Here is a 5,601-nt window from a genome sequence, read left to right as displayed (position 1 = left end):
CCCCTGCAACCCTACTTCTTGCATCATGGTGGATGAAGCTATAGCCTGCTTGATGATAGCTGGTCATGACCTTCCAACCCCAGTTTGCTCCAGACAGGACACTGTGGGACCTTGGGCATATTTCTTAACCCCATGACACCTTAGTATCTGCATCTGAAAAATAAGAACTTTAAACAGGATCCTCTTTATGCTACTTTCTACTTCTAGAATCCCTTGAATGATGACACTTAGAAAAAAGCATTAACAAAATATTTAAATTTAAATCCCCTCAATTATCTGGAAAGTTCTGCTATCCTGAAAATGTATCCACAGAGAAAACCTTGTTCTATCTGATAATGCTGGATACATGAGGTATTGCTTATGTCCTCAGTCTCCTCAATGCAGCTGCCGAATTAATTTAACCTTGTGAATACCCTCTTCTTATGGAGTGGGCCAAGTGAATTTTTATAAAATCCCAGAATATCTTCTGACAAACCCTGAGTCTGAGTTGCAGGGGTGTGACTAAAGAATGCCCTCTTGCTTCCCCAAATGGAAAGCCTTGGACAATTTCTCGTTATCTGGTGAAATCTAGGAAATTATACAAAACTGAAGCTATCATGAAGGGTTTTTTTTTTCCCCCTTAAGATTCTGCTAACTGTGAATACAAGTGACATCATTCCTTGGTATATATTACATTTCATTTCGAGAGCTTGTTAAAATTCACATTTCTACCCCCACATGTCCTAAAAGAGGAAAACAGTGGCCTGGTAAAGGCATGAGGCTCTGATATGACCCGGGACAATGGACAGGGAAATCCGGCAGATCTCTCAGTGTTGCTAACTGGGTAAACAGAATACAGCTTGCCTTAGCTGCCTTGTGTACCAAGGGCTTCGTTGTGAATGATGCTGTTTCTAATGAACTGTTGATGCTCCCTAAAGACCACAACTGGTTAGTATGAGATGTGGGCTGGCAGCTGCTTTGAGATCAAGGTCATGCTATAGCACTCTGATTTTCTCCAAAACTTTGACATGAAATCAAATGACCTAGGCCTTCCATTATTATCATGTGATAAGGCCTTTTTCCTTTCTAAATCCAATTTTTCCCCCAGATAAAGTGACATAAGTACAATCAGTTATTGATTTGACAACTCTTTCAGTCAAAACAGACTGTTGATGTGTTATTTTTCTTGTCCCGTTAGACATTAAAATTCACTATTCCTTTCAATTAAATCTGGGACTAACATGTTTCTGGCACTCAATTTAGTTATTAAACAGAGAAAATATGCTATTATATAACTGAAGGGATTTCAGCCTTTTACTGAGTTTGATGTTTACTATCAAAGACTAAGAATGCTAATGGAATCATAAATTTGAGTTTTAATGAGAATATGAGTTTTAATTGTTTTTTGTAAAAGTACCTTCTTTTGAAATACAGTTCAATTTACAGTAAGATATTTAACTTTTCACTTTTCGAAATAGCAAAGGTCTGCAAGTGGGCTAACACGCTCCATTGTGGAAGATGTCGGGGAGATGGGTGCTCTCACATTGGTGGTAAGAGCCTTTCTGAATGGCATTTGGGGATAAACTTCAAAATTAAAAATTTGTGTAGCATTAGGTGTGGCTGAGCAGGTCTCTGGATGGGGAGAGGGAGTTGGGGCAGCTTGAGCAAGGCAAAGAGGGGACCCACGAAAGAAGGTGAACAGGCATAGGGTGGCAGCCCACGCGGAGAGTGAGGAGGGCATCTAAGTGGGTGGATGGCAGTAAGAGCCATCCACTTCAGGACAAGTAGGACAAGGAAGACATGTGCACGGTGTGGGGCAGCTTGGCACAGGGCTCCAGAGCCCAAGTAGGATGAGGGGGCAGAGGGCGGGGGGAGAGGTGGCCCAGAATAAGCCACTAAAATCCAGCAGAAGTTCAGTACAGAGGGTCAGCATCCTAATGGAGTGAGGAGGGTGTCCCCACATCAAATTAGTCAATATACTAAGGATAACAGGAGACAGGATTCTCAGTCTTGGATAATGGAAGGGAGTCTTGGAGAATGGGAAGGAAGACTGGAATGAATCCTGTGGTGTTGGATTGGAATTGAGGATATTGGTGTGAACTCGTGGTTTTTAGTATATAGACGTAGTTATAGAAAAAAAGTGTGACGTTACCATATATGTGTGTGTGCACGTGAGTGTGTGTATGTGTGTACATAGAGATTCCCTCATTGTGTCCGCTGAGAGGGCCTGGGAGCTGAAACCCCTCTGTAGCGAGGAATGTATCTGGTGCCTGGAATTTGGTTTGTAAATACCTTGCTGAATGAAAGAAATCCAAAAGTCCTTGGATAAAGGAATGATACCAGGGTTGGGCGCAGAGAAATCAAAAGCTGAGCCTGAACATCTCGTGATGCGAGAAAACAAGGATGTGATCGAAGGATGATCTATGAAATACCACACCAGCTTGAGTGGGTTCCCACTGATGAAGGCTGGAACACCTTCCACATGGCAATAAGTAATGACACAGATGGAGGATAACCTAGTGAATGAACTAGAAATCCATGAGGGCAGGGTGATACAGATGCGTGAATGAATGAATTGAACGTTTGAAGAGGAATGGGCTAAATACATGGTTTCTAAATTCCTTCCCACAAAATACTTATTAATTACAAGGGGAGAGAGTCACTTTAGAAACCCAGTGGACAGCTCCCTAATCAAGCAAAATTCACAACATCAGGCATAGGACAAATTGAAATCATGCCCCGCCTGGTAACACACAAAGAGAAGACTGCAGCGAAACTTTGGGGAGTCCATAAGGGTGCACACCTGAATCTAATCGTGAGGGAACAGCAGACAAACCTCAACTACAGACATTCTGCGAATAACTGACTTGGAATCTTCAAAAGCACCAAGGGTAGGAGCAGCAAGGAAAGTCTAAGGAGCTCTTCCAGAGTGGAGAAAACTCAAGAGAAAACTAAGTGTGACCTGTGGTTCTGGACTGAACCCTTTTGCTATAAAGGCCTTGGGAATAATTGGCGAAAGCTGAATGAAAGCTAGGATGGGTAACGTATCAGTGCCACCTTCCTGGTTTGGGTGGCTGTGTTGCAGTTATATAAGAGAAGGTCCTTGTTTGCAGAAAATACATGAAGTATTGGGGAGCTGTGCCATCATGTTCTGCAGTTCACTTTCCTATAGTTCAGGAAGAAAAATTCTTTGGCCCGTTCTTGCAACTTTTCTGAATTTAAAATCATTTCCAAATAAAAAGCTGAAGAGTGTATATACAAATTCCACTTTTACAAAGAAGGTACTCATGTAGCTTTTTGTCTTACATACACTTTCACATGTGCAAAATGCTGTGTGTACGATAATGTTCATTGAAGTATTGCAGCAAAAGATAGTATACAGTAAGAACTGGACAAGTGGAAGCGTGTTTTGATTATTTCTGCCTTTCTGTTCTTCCTTATGCAGCCCGTAGCGAGGTTACAGAGCCCAGGAGGCAGAGGAGGGCATCCTCATGAGGTGGGAACAGCTTGGCCTGAGGAGGCTGTCACTGTGGAGGGTTGGGGTATTCTAGAACAAGATGGCAAAACTGAGTGTAGTTCTCAAAGTCAAAGGTATAAAAACTGAATTTACTCTTCCTTTTGTTTATTAGCTAAGCTGTATACTTCCCAAAGTTCATCTTGGAAATCATCATGAAGAGAAGGGAGGAGGCTTGTACAACTGGCTCTCAATTCCAGCTGCATATTACAAAGGGAGCTTTAAACAATGCCCATTCCTGGGCCCCGCACCTAGAGATGCTGATTTAATTGGTTTGAAGTTGGGTCTGGGCATCACCATCTTTCTTTCTCTTTAAGATTTTATTTATTTATTTATTTATTTGAGAGAGAGAGAGAATGGTGGGAGTAGAGGTGGAGTGGAGCAGAAAGGGAGGGAGAGGGAAGAGAAAGAATCTTAAGCAGACTGCGCTGAGCTTGGAGCCCAAGGCAGGGGTCCATCTCATGACCCTGAAATCGTGACCCTGAGATCATGACCTGAGCTGAAACAGGATCTGATGCTTAACTGGCTGAGCCATCCAGGTGCCCCTGGGCATCACCATTTTTTAGAAGTTCCCTGGGTAGTTCTAATGTGCACCCAGGATGGAGAATCACCTTCTGTCCCCTTGACCGTGAAAGGGGACAGTTTCCAGTTTCCATACATCCAGTTTCCAGGCCCCTGAAAATGGGCTCTTGGGCATGGCTAAATCACTTCTCCTCTGACATCTTTCATTCTAACTACAACCATGCAAGTTGTTATGACCTCTCTTGTCCATCAGCACTATTATTAAATATTTTACTTCCAATTGACCCTGTTTTACTTAATTTTGTTGTAAGAACTTTTTGTTTAAAGATTTTTATTTATTTATTTGACAGACAACGATCACAAGTAGGCAGAGAGGCAGGCAGAGAGAGAGAGGAGGAAGCAGGCTCCCTGCTTGAGCAGAGAGCCTGATGCGGGGCTCCATCCCAGGACCCTGAGATCATGACCTGAGCCGAAGGCAGAGGCTTTAACCCACGGAGCCACCAGGTGCCCCTGTTGTAAGAACTTTTTAAAAAGACTACATATTACTGCTCTGTGTGGAAAATCAAGATGGCTTGCCATACAGGGAATGCTAAGGTAAAAGTAAATACTCAAATTCCCCCCAAAATTATTACATATTTTTTAAATTTTGAAAATTAAATAAAACAATAAAAAATAAGACAAAGAAAAAAATGTAGTTCCCTACATTGGGGTTAAAACTATAAACAGTCATTCATAAAAGGCATCATTTAGTCAGATTTTATTTAGGTTAGGATGGAGATGAGTTTCTAGGCCAGTGAAATAATTGGATTTTTTTAATAGTTACTGTTTTTTAACAGTTAATAGTTTTTTTTAATAGTTAATAGTTCGGAGAGACCCTACCAACATGTACAAAACTAGAAAGGACTATTTGAGCATTAATTTCTAATCCAAATGTACGAAGCTTTTGCTCAATGAAATATGGTTTCATATTTCATTGTAATAGTTGTAAAAGAGTTCCAGGTGCTGTAAAAGAGTTCAAGGATTACTACTGGCAGGGGGCGGGGGTGGGGGGGAAAATACATGTATGCTACTGAGGCTTAGGTACTCATTTAGGACATGTTTGTAGTTTAAAACAGGTTTCTCAACCTCAGCCATGCTGGCATTTTGGGCTGTGAAATCATTCATCACGAGGGCTGCCCTGTTCACTGGAGGGTGTTTATCAGCATCTCTGGCCTTTACTTAGATGCCAGTGGCACCAACCCCTGAACCCAAGTTGTGATAACAAAATATTTTCAACAATTGCCAAATATCCCTTGGTGGGGGATGTGGAGGGAAGGACAAAGGCAAAATCTTCCCTGGTTGATGATCACTACATAAAGTTCAGGAAGCCTCCTTTGGGGAGGTAATTTGTTTCTAGTAAATTATCCTAAAGTAACCAGAAACGTACATAAACTCTTAGGGTTCTTCTTCCCCCCTTAAACCATGATGTTCTTTATAATATATAGCAATGGAAAATCACCACAATGCCTAACAACAAGGAATTAAAATACTTAGGGCACAGCCACGTGATGGAGTACTGTATGGAAATTAGTCTGCAGAGGCTTATT

The sequence above is a fragment of the Lutra lutra genome, chromosome 6 (genome assembly GCF_902655055.1).
Source record: "Lutra lutra chromosome 6, mLutLut1.2, whole genome shotgun sequence".
NCBI classification, from domain to species: Eukaryota; Metazoa; Chordata; class Mammalia; order Carnivora; family Mustelidae; genus Lutra; species Lutra lutra.
The sequence above is the reverse complement of the archived record's forward strand: the minus strand, read 5'-3'. Positions refer to the sequence as shown.